Source organism: Conger conger, chromosome 16, assembly GCF_963514075.1.
Source record: "Conger conger chromosome 16, fConCon1.1, whole genome shotgun sequence".
In the NCBI taxonomy this organism is placed as follows: Eukaryota; Metazoa; Chordata; class Actinopteri; order Anguilliformes; family Congridae; genus Conger; species Conger conger.
In genome coordinates, this window is record NC_083775.1 from 5,649,432 (window position 1) to 5,661,931 (window position 12,500).

The window sequence follows — 12,500 nt, forward strand, 5'->3', positions numbered from 1 at the left end:
CCAAACAAACACGCCTACAGGACTGCCCAATCACGGCCCGGGAAGACCACCCACCTCTGACTGCGTGCTCCCCAGACCCTAACCCATGAGGCAGCTGTATCCCCGCGGTAACATCACACTGGGAAGGAGGGGCGGGGAGAGGGGGGGGGGGGGGGGGGGGGGGGGGATTATCTGACTATCCGTAAACATTTGATGTCACCGTAAATAGGCTACAGGACCTGCTGACGCGGCGCGACCGCACGGTGAGAGGCCCACACCGAGCCCTCGTCAGCCACGCGCTGCCCAAGGTTAAAAACATTAACACCTGACCGGGACCCGGGTCTCTGGGCCCGGACCGCCCTGCGAGGGGGACCGGTCCAAAGGCCACCGTACCCCAGACTCCCCTCACAGTCCCCCCAGAGTTCCCCCAGACTCCCCAGAGTTCCCCCAGACTCCCCAGAGTTCCCCCAGACTCCCCAGAGTTCCCCCAGACTCCCCAGAGTTCCCCCAGATTCCCCGCACAGTCCCCCCAGGCGGCTGCCCCAGCCCCTGCCCCCCGACACGTCCTCCTCCAGTTTCTCAGCTATGCCAGCGATGGCCACGGACCTGGAGACAGGCACTCCCACACGCTCCTTTAAATATCCTCCTCTCCTGCGAGTGTCCCCCCCACGCAAACGCCTCCCACGCTCAAATTCAGAATTTACAATCAGGTTAATTTACTTGACTTTTTCTGTCTGTGCTTGATGTTACGGACAATGTGTGTTTGAGATATATGCAGTGAGCACTTAATTAGGTAGACATGTACACCAGCTTGTATACATGGTAAAGAAGTTCAGCTGTTTTTCAGAACAAATGACAGAACGGGGAAGAAAGTTACTTTGACCGTGGAACGATTGTTGGTGCCAGACATGATGGTTTGAGTATCTCAGAAACTGTTGATCTCCTGGGATTTTCCACACACAACAGTCTCCAGAGTTCGCAGAGAATGGTGCGAAAAACATAAAACCATCCAGCGTGCAGCAGTTCTCTGCGCAAAGATGCCTTGTTAATGAGAGACGTCCGAGGAGAAGGGTCAAGAGACTGGTCGTAGCTGACAGGAAGGTGACAGTAACGTGAATAACCACACATTACAACAGTGGTATGCAGAAGAGCATCTCTGAACATGCAACGGGTCAAACAGAAAAGTGGCTACAGCAGCAGAAGACTAAGTCTAAAAAAGAAGTCTAATAAATACCTAATAAAGTGCTCAGTGAGATTTAAAGTTTCATTATAAGACTAAAACGCTTGTTAAGACAGACTTTTTTTGTATTGGCCCTCATGCAAGAACAACTCGTAGGAACAGATTTGTTCTTAAATCTCCACCTCCCTCCTGGCAGTTCTTTTAACTCGGAGCTGAAAAGACTAAATACACCGTCTTAGCAACGTATCACACAACGTCTTAAGGGAGTTGAAATGATTATCAGCTATCTCAAGTGTAATCCGAGCTGCAAACCATGACCTCATGCTTCTCTATGCACACACCATTATTATAATTATAGTCCATGTTATATTTAAAATGATTTGTTACCATTATCTGTAATTGTACTCCAGTGGGTCATGTGGACCCGCGCAAATACTAATCTGTCGATAAGTACTCAGGAGAGAGGGGTGGGTGGGCACATTCAGAAAAAAAACTAGATCAAGATTTGTGGATGAGAGGAGGCATCCCAAACCTCTCGTGTTTGCTCCAGCGAAGCAGTAAATTAAGGTTTGAGGAAGAGGAAGGGGTCAGGCGGTGTGAGAAAGTCACCGTCACCAAATGTCACGAAAATGTCCGGGAAAAACGACCCCACCTTTGTGACCTCAGCACACATCAGGAGAGACCACGCGGTATTGACCCCATAAGGCAGCGAGCGACGGAATATTCCCAGAATGCATTGCACAGGGGTCGCCGTGCCAATTTTAGCAGCCCGGCCAATGGCAGCGCTGGAGGCCCTGCTCCAGATTTAGGTCCGGCGGATCGGGTTACAGAGGCCAGGCGCGGAGGGGGGGGGGGGGCAAGAGTCCCGCCGATGAGAGAGAACGGCCTGCTCAGTCTCAACGGAATTCGCACAAAAACCGGAGATGCACTCATCGCTTGCAATTCATCAGGGCTGGAAAGTCCAGAGGTCAGAAAGCAGAAGTCCTGCCATGTGTATTCCTTCACCCATTACTTCTAATTACTTCTACCTCCTGGCTGAAGAATTGTGCTAATTAGCAAATCCAGAATAATGATGCAGAGTAATGTGGAGGACTCTTGGAGCTTGTGGATTTTCCAGCCCTGCTGCTCATGACCCAATCCAAGACCCTTCACTGCACCCCTTCGAAAGTTTGAACTGGAGTCAAAAGCTATCACAAAAAACGGCTTTGCTCCCTCACCATTACATTACATTACATTACAATGCATGTAGCAGACGCCCTTATCCAGAGCGACGTACAACAAAGTGCAGATCGAACACAGGGACACGCATGAAGAGGACCCTAGAGGACAGTACGGTTCTGAGTCCTAGCGTGACCACACAGATAGAGATTGGAGCCCTCATCTACGTGCTCAACCAGTGACGTGACAGAACCGCAGGTGTTAGAGCTGAAGGTGCAGCTGAGATCCAGGTGTGACGCACACACACAGAGCTGCAGGTAAGGGTCCAGAGAGACACACAGCTCAGGCTCCCCTTGACTGACCGGGGGGGATGGGGGATGGGGGGTGGGGAGTGGGGGGGGGGATCACAGATATAGACCCGGCTCAACACATTCCAGACCCACTCACCGCAAGATCAACCCCCCACCCCACACCCCCCAAAACCCGAGCGTGACGATGTCGTTTCTGAGATGGCGCCCTTGTGCGACGACAGCTCGGATATTAAGCCTAAAGAACGGGAACAAGCCTGTGTCCCGACCAGGAGGACTGTGATCGACCGACCCGGTCCGGGTTCTCTCAAGGCCCGTCCAGAACAAAGAATGATAACTATAACCGTAACTATAAGTATAAATACGCAGTTTTAAAAATTGAATCCAACTCAACTGGATGGCAGAGTCCACACCGTGATCTGCACTTCGTTGTACGTCGCTCTGGATAAGGGCGTCTGCTACATGCATTGTAATGTAACGTAACGTAACACCACCACCATGACGGAAATGCCGAAAAAAGTGGCGAACGATATCGTCGGGATCATTCCGGGATTCTTTCCAGCTGCGTGAACAACTATACGGCGTCGACCGATCAAAATCCAGCCTGGATGCTCACGTGGTTATGGGTGTGATTATAGTCCTCGGCGTGTCTGGGCCTTTGGGGCCCTTGGGCTCTGTGGAGCCGGTCGCCTGGGACACAGCGTATTCACACCCCCGCGGTTTGGGGGGTTCTCACGTCGTTCCCGGGCCGCTCCGGAGGTCTCACGCCCTTCACCGGATCTTCGCAGAGGTATGCAGCGCATGACACCGAGCCCCCCCCCTGAGGTCAAACGCTTCACCCTCTGCTGCGGGAGCCATTTCAGGCCCGCTCCGGACTGCAGACGATTCCCTGTGTGGTCCCTTCGGAGTCCTCCTTCCCTGTCCCCCCAGCGTCTGCATATTTCCTCTCCACTCTCAGAAATAAAGCGAAAGAGGAGGTCCAATTCCGTTCTTCAATGGATCAAATTTCCCAAATGTACCCTGAGAGTACGGTAATGCTCTCCTAAGGTACAAATGAGTACGCTTTCTAATCAAAAAAAAGTTACACATTCATGATATATCGCTGGCTAGGAGTAGAAGAATTTTATGGACCTTCCGGGTACCATCCCATCGACATGAATTTGTACCTTTTCAGGCACTTTTCTAGCCTTTATTTCTGAAAGGGTATCTGCTGGCCCATGTGCATAGGAAAGTTGTATCAATCGTGTTTTATTAATACAGCACATTTCATACACATTTGCAACACAAGGTGCTGAACGCGAATATAAAAATAAAGAATATGAAAAGTTTGTTTATCAATGGCTGACGGGTACATAGATACCTGTCCAGGGTGTATTCCTGCTCTGAGTTCAATGCATGCTGGGATAGGCACCAGGCACCCACCGCGACCCTGACCAGGTATCAGCGGGTTAGATACTGGATGGCGGATGGCAGCTGTTTGACGTTCCCCTGAGGACACACCTCTGGGTGTTTATTTTGGCTGGGGGGGGCTGTGTTGAGTAACATCGCTCTGTGTGTTACTTGAGGTTGTCTGTGGTCAGTTGAGGTTGATTTCTTGTTACTTTTTTAGAGTTTGATAAGTATGACCAAAATGTTCAAAATTCTAGAGCAGGGCTGCCCAACCCAGTTCCTGGAGATCTACTCTTCTGTAGAAATGTCATTGAGCTGCTAATTATTAGAGTCAGGTTTGCCAAGTTAGAGTGAAAACCTACAGGACAGTAGATCTCCACGAACAGGCTTGTGATGATAATACAACGAGTGATGGATAATACAACGTTTGGTACTTGCTGGTTTGTTTACAACATTGGGTACTTGCTGGTTTGTTTTCTGCATTACTTTGTTGCCCCTATAGAATAACTTCAACAGCCAGACGATAGGCCTCAATAGTTTATTTCCCCCCTTTCGAAAATAAGTAAAACACACGTTGGCTGCAGTACACGGATCTGACCACTAGGCGGAACCCTGGGCACACAGGTGACGGGGCGCTCACAGGTCTCCATGGTAACAGTGTTCTAGCTGAAATGTGCCTCTTGACGAGCTTGGAGGACTTCTGCCTGTGGCGTCCGTACCCATTATCAGGGCATCCGCATGAAACTCCATCCAATCAGCGCTCCAGAGAGAAAGGGAACATTCTGGAGTGCTCAGTGTCTGGGGACACTGAGTTTTTGTGAGACTGCATCGGTACTTAATGGTGTACGCAGTAAGTGTGCATATAGAAATTATAAACGCCCCCCCCTGGCCTTAGTGACCAGGACAGAGCGCGGTCTACGGACCCTGTAGCCGGAAGTTTGCTCTGAGGGGCTCGCTAACATCCGTAAATCAACAGGCCTGAAGGACAGCCCAGATCAACACTCATTAAAGATGCATTTCTCTCTCCACACTGCCCATCTGCACTTTTCATCAGAGGATAAATGGTGGATTGGAGAGTGTTTGATAACCGAAGGCCGTGTTGGCACAGGGTGTTCATATATGCATGCGCGCGCGCACAATAACACACACGGACAAACATACACACACACATTCACAAACACACACACGGACAAACACACATACACATGCACAAACACAAACACACACACACACACATGGACAAACACCCACACACATGCACAAACACACACACACACTCACACACACACACACGGACAAAAACACACACATGCATAAACACACACACGAACAAACATGCACACACACACACACACACACACACGGATAAACATACACACACATGCACAAACATACACACACACACGCATACTCACACACACAAACACTTTGTGTCCAACGGGACATTGTTCATTGTTGCTCACGTTGTTCAACAGTGTAGAAACCCTAAAGTAGGAGTTTTCGCCATCCTACTCTATCTAAAAAAATAATGAACATGCTTTGGCAGCCTGTCCAGGATGTTTTGGTCGGTGTTCCCGGAGATCTACCGTCCTGTTGGGGTTTCACTCCAACCCAAACAAAGCACACCTCATTCAATAACTAGAGCAGGGCTGCCCAACCATGTTCCTGGAGATCTACCATCCCGCAGAGATCAAACTGAGCTGCTAATTAGTAGACCCAGGTTTGCCAAATTACAGTGAAAAACCTACAGGGTCGGGCAGCCCCGGCGTACACACTCGCTGTTGCCTGCTCGTGCCATTTCCTCTTTGGGAGGAAGTGAGGAACGCGTAGCGTAGGACGGAATGCTGATGACTACCTGCCCTGATATACACCCAGTGCACAGGCCCGCACACACAAAGCGCAAAACATTTTCAAGGAGAACATCTTCAAAGGGCTTCACAAAATCAGATAAAGCCGAAAAAAAGTGCTTTGCTGGAAGCGGCGCCCTGCTGGAAGTAAATCTACAACCCCCAATGTTTTTGTTTTTGTGTTTACCCTGACAGGGGCTTGAAAGCCATAAAAATCCTGTGTTGGCCGCACTCATGTGAAATTGATTTTCTGTATGATCCAGTGTAGATATGGAGCAGAGTGAATCATCAGAGGACAGAGATGAATGGAGAGAGAACTCAGGGAACGGCATATAGGGGCTCTTTGATGTGATCGGAGCCGGGTACAGAATGTGTGTGTGTGTGTGTGTGTGTATGTGTATGTCTGTATGTGTGTGTGTGTACGTCTGTGTATGTGTGTGTGTGTGTGTGTGTGTATGTGTACGTCTGTGTGTGGGTATGTGTACGTCTGTATGTGTGTGTGTGTGTATGTGTACGTCTGTATGTGTGTGTGTGTGTGTGTATGTGTACGTCTGTGTGTGTGTGTGTGTGTATGTCTGTATGCGTGTGTGTGTGTGTATGTGTATGTCTGTGTGTGTGTGTGTGTGTGTGTATGTGTACGTCTGTGTATGTGTGTGTGTGTGTGTGTGTGTGTACGTCTGTGTGTGTGTGTGTGTGTATGTGTACGTCTGTATGTGTGTGTGTGTGTATGTGTACGTCTGTATGTGTGTGTGTACGTCTGTATGTGTGTGTGTGTGTGTGTATGTGTACGTCTGTGTGTGTGTGTGTGTGTGTGTATGTCTGTATGCGTGTGTGTGTGTGTGTATGTGTATGTCTGTGTGTGTGTGTATGTACCTCTGGGTGAGTGCGTCTACATCTGTATGTACCTCTGTGTGAGTGTGTCTACATCTGTATGAGTGTGTGTGTGTGTGTGTGTGTGTGTACGTGTGTGTCATTTTGCCTGGTCTATGATTGGGTCATAGGGTCTCGTTCCCGGTGGGTACTCCCACTGGATTGGGCCTCGGCTCAAAGCTGCGGGGCCTGACAGCCACTCGGCCCTGCCTCGTAGCCTGCCAGCGCTAGCCCCGGGCCGTTAGCGCAGAGAGAGCAGAGAGCAATGTCTCCTGAAGCAGATTCATCCTCCTCACTCCGCCCATCCATTAAAGGCTCAATGTCCGCAGCTGCCGGCCGGGGCGAGGACAGGAATGAGCGATGAGCGTGAACTGATCTCAGAACAGTCACTCTCAATCACAGTCATTATTTTACCCGTCTTCAATCATCAGTTAATCTGATCTCAGAACAGTCACATTAATAATTAAGTGTGACTGATTGGAGGGCCGTTACACTTTGATGAGACTGATTGATCTGAGGGGTTACTGGCCCGCTGACGGATTCAACTCATCTCGGGACATTTACACTGAGGAGTGACTGCGCCGAGATCAGTTTAACTGACGACTGAAGATGGGTAAAATAATGACTGTGATTGAGAGTGACTGTCCTGAGATCAGTTTAACTGATGACTTAAGATGGGTAAAATAATGACTGTGATTGAGAGTGACTGCTCCGAGATCAGTTTAACTGATGACTGAAGATGGGTAAAATAATGACTGTGATTGAGAGTGACTGTACTGAGATGAGTTTAACTGATGACTGAAGATGGGTAAAATAATGACTGTGATTGAGAGTGACTGTCCTGAGATCAGTTTAACTGATGACTGAAGATGGGTAAAATAATGACTGTGATTGAGAGTGACTGCTCCGAGATCAGTTTAACTGATGACTGAAGATGGGTAAAATAATGACTGTGATTGAGAGTGACTGTTCCGAGATCAGTTTAACTGATGACTGAAGACGGGTAAAATAATGACTGTGATTGAGAGTGACTGCTCCGAGATCAGTTTAACTGATGACTGAAGATGGGTAAAATAATGACTGTGATTAAGAGTGACTGTTCTGAGATCAGTTTAACTGATGACTGAAGATGGGTAAAATAATGACTGTGATTAAGAGTGACTGTTCTGAGATCAGTTTAACTGATGACTGAAGATGGGTAAAATAATGACTGTGATTGAGAGTGACTGTTCTGAGATCAGTTTAACTGATGACTGAAGACGGGTAAAATAATGACTGTGATTGAGAGTGACTGTTCCGAGATCAGTTTGACTGATGACTGATCATGATGTCATCAGGCATACCACCCATAACATGTAGGGCAGCCTGTAGCCTTGTGGCTGAGGTACATGACTGCCATCCAGAAGGTTGGACGTTCAAGCCCCGGTGTAGCCACTATAACATCCGCACAACTGTTGGGCCCTTGAGCAAGGCCCTTAACCCCGCATTTCTCCAGGGGGGGTTGTGCCCTGTTTAAGTCTAATCAACTGTAAGTTGCTTTGGAAAAATTATTATAATCAATGATGTCACACTGTACATTATGATAACAGGCAGTGATTGGGCACAATCTTTCCAGACGGCATGTTGTAAATGTTCTGACGGCGGTGTTCTGTGTGGTGCCCAACATCCTGTTTCAGTGTATTCATTATTCACCAGATAAAATAAACCATTATACATGAACTCAATTCAGATGCACTCTACAGGAGTAAAAGACAAGAAAGTGCATACATTTTTTTGGGGAAAAAAATAAATCTAAAGGTGTATACATTATTAAAAACTGTCCCTGAACAATGCCCATTTCCAGGTGTGAGTGGGTCTAACAAGCCACATTCTGATTGGAGCAAATGTCTTCCGACACAACTCCGGGTGATCTGATTGGAGGAGCACGGAGACCGAGAGAGAAGCCAAAAAGCCCCCCACGACTGCCTTAAATCTCCTGGTGAATATGGGAGCACTTAAATCTTTCCCTTCCTTTTCTGGGACACACTGAAAGGCTTCACTGGGCAGAGAGTGAGCCAGTGGCATTATGATCTCTATTTTGCCAGGATGTCACATTAATATTTAAAACCTATTTTCGCAAGTGAGACCATGTAAAGGGAGGTAGGGTTTTACAGGAAAGATGAGGACCAAAAAAAGAAAGTAAGCATTATTTTAAAAAATGCTGAAAATATCTGCATTTTTAAAAAGGACATAATTCTAGTTTTACCCATTTCAAGATTTGCCAATGGGGTCAGACAACTTCATTTCTCAAGCAAACAGTTTAAGAGAAGCAAATACTTTTTACTTAAGAAAAGAAAAGAGTCTTCATAAGACTAAAACCTTTTGCAGTGAATCATCGGGCCCTAATGCAAGAAGCACTCGTAAAAGTGATTGAAGAAAACTTGGCGTGTTCACTAATTTTCTCATATTTAGAATCTTTTCTTCGTATGAAGAGAAAGTGAGAAAGCTATGATCAGAACACGACAATGTTCTTGCGTGAGTCTTTACCGTGTTCAGTGTTTCAGCGTTTATGAGGTGAAATATGACAGTCGCGTGGGAGACCATTGCTCACCGCGGTTGGATTTGCGAGGCCGGCTGATGCCTGATGGGATTTAGCACACAGCCTGTAAATCCTCCTTTCCAGACCCCTTCAGAGGCCAGAGAGCCAACGCGCCCGGATCGTACGCTCCTGCTTTTCACACGCTGGTCTGTGTGCTTCTCTTAAGGCCCGGATGTGTCTGTGTGCTTTTCTTAAGGCCCGGATGTGTCTGTGTGCTTCTCTAAAGGCCCTGATCATACCTTCTTGCTTTTCACACGCTGGTCTGTGTGCTTCTCTTAAGGCCTGGATCGTAGGCTCCTGCTTTCCACACGCTGGTCTGTGTGCTTTTCTTAAGGCCCTGATCGTACGCTCCTGCTTTTCACACGCTGGTCTGTGTGCTTCTCTTAAGGCCCGGATCGTACACTCCTGCTTTCCACACGCTGGTCTGTGTGCTTCTGCAAAGTCTCAGAAAGATTAATGTCGAAAACTGGAGCTTCTCCACTGCTGGTTCTGTACCCGTTACCCGCGGATGTGACCCCCCCCCATTCCCCCCATGCTGGTTTCGGCCTGGGTTTCAGAATGTATGAACCCCCTCCTGGTGCATTGGGGGGGCTCTGATGGGGGGGCGGGGGATCAGTTTGTGACGACAGTGGCAGAGCAGGCTGGCTGGTGGGAGGCAAAGTGGAAGGCCGAACCTTCTTCAGAGAAAACTCATTCCACAAAGTATTGTTCCCTAATAAATAAAACATCACACATGGGGAGCTACATTCTTCTCACTCTCATGAATAGATTTACATTCCAGCTTTAAACAGACTCTCTTATCCAGAGAAACTCTCATGTTTTTTGCATTTATATAGCTGGTTATTTCAGGAGAAATTGAAGTTGCATAGCTTGCTCAAGGGTTCAACAGTCCCAGCTGGGATTCAACCACACAACCTTTGACTGACAAGCCCAGCTCCCTAATCTTTACACTGCACTGTCACTCATGAATACAGTTTACACATATACTCATAAATACAGTATGCAGTATACACCATAATACAAAGATGTATGGAGGCTGGTCAAGGGGAGGATGCATAGTATCCTTAATGCTTATAAGTGCGAGATGACGAAGAAATTATCAGAATGTTCTTATCTGGTGATTGTTGCATCAGCATTAGAATGTTCAAGTTAAGAACATTCTAATGTTGATGTAACAATAAACTTGAACATTCTAATGAACACTGACTTAGAATTCTGGAAAAAAAACAAAAAAAAACATTCTAAACAACGGGTTAACGGTTCTTGAATGTTGGGCTGGCCTGGGGAAGATGGAAGAGGGCATCTTGCAAACTCTCATCTCCAGTACATCTCTGAAGGACATTCAGGCAATAGATCACCAATTTGCCAGTGTATTATCATGAAGGGGATCACCCTTCCTTCAACGGGAGAGCGACTAGGTTACTGTGGGCGGATGGTCATGTACAATTTTAAGACTCACATTGTAACAGCGGTTGGTATTCTGCCCTGCCTTGTTTCTTCCTTGCACAGGCCTGTACTTGTGCATTGTGATCATCATTTACTCCCTTCAATAAATCACCCTTTCAGTAAATCATTGTGCGGGAAGATGCACATGCACACACACACACACACACGCACACACACACACACACTCTGTTCCACCCACAAAACAGCACCGTCAGCAGCACGGAAATGTTAGTCATCGTTCAGTGGGACACAAAGACGTGAGCGATTCAGATTAATATTTTAAAAATATATTATATTGTAATAAATATAATAGAATTAAAGTGGAAATTATGAATATGAGCCATCGTCAGCGTAATTCCTCATTGCATTAAATTCAACTTAATAAACCATTGTGAATTAATGCATTGGAATTCGCTGTATAACTCAGTGTGCTCATAAATAGCCCGTACATTTTGTAAGACACAGTGTTTGGGAGCCATCTTCTTTTTTTTCAGAGGATGTAAATCCTCAACATAAACCAGTAGGCCGCATTCCCCGGTGTGCAAACGTTTTCACCTTCAAGTGCCTCCAGTCCTATATCACCCAGCTGAGTGGTCCACATTTGGGCCCAGTTCTCTGGGTGGGTTTTTAATAATTAATCTGTTATTTTAGCTGACGCTTTAATCGAAAGCGATTTACAGTTGCTTAGACTAGGCAGGGGACAATCCCCCCCTGGAGCAATGCGGGGTTAAGGGCCTTGCTCAAGGGCCCAACGGCTGTGCAGATCTTATCGTGGCTACACCGGGGCTTGAACCAACGTTCCGGGTCCCAGTCATGTACCTTAGACACGAGGCTACAGGCTGCCCCCTGATGGCTCAGGTCCACGTTTGGGCCCAGTTCTCAGAGAGAGACTGGTTCAGGTCCACGTTTGGGCCCAGTTCTCAGAGTGAGACTGGTTCAGGTCCACGATCGGGCCCAGTTCTCAGAGTGAGACTGGTTCAGGTCCACGTTTGGGCCCAGTTCTCAGAGTGAGACTGGTTCAGGTCCACGATCGGGCCCAGTTCTCAGAGTGAGACGGGTTCAGGTCCACGTTTGGGCCCAGTTCTCAGAGTGAGACGGGTTCAGGTCCACGTTCGGGCCCAGTTCTCAGAGTGAGACTGGTTCAGGTCCACGTTTGGGCCCAGTTCTCAGAGTGAGACTGGTTCAGGTCCATGTTTGGGCCCAGTTCTCAGAGTGAGACTGGTTCAGGTCCACGTTTGGGCCCAGTTCTCAGAGTGAGACTGGTTCAGGTCCACGTTTGGGCCCAGTTCTCAGAGTGAGACTGGTTCAGGTCCATGTTTGGGCCCAGTTCTCAGAGTGAGACTGGTTCAGGTCCACGTTTGGGCCCAGTTCTCAGAGTGAGACTGGTTCAGGTCCACGTTTGGGCCCAGTTCTCAGAGTGAGACTGGTTCAGGTCCACGTTTGGGCCCAGTTCTCAGAGTGAGACTGGTTCAGGTCCACGATCGGGCCCAGTTCTCAGAGTGAGACTGGTTCAGGTCCACGTTTGGGCCCAGTTCTCAGAGAGAGACGGGTTCAGGTCCACGTTTGGGCCCAGTTCTCAGAGTGAGACGGGTTCAGGTCCACGTTTGGGCCCAGTTCTCAGAGTGAGACTGGTTCAGGTCCACGATCGGGCCCAGTTCTCAGAGTGAGACGGGTTCAGGTCCACGTTTGGGCCCAGTTCTCAGAGTGAGACTGGTTCAGGTCCAGTGGTTCTCCGGTCCTCCTGC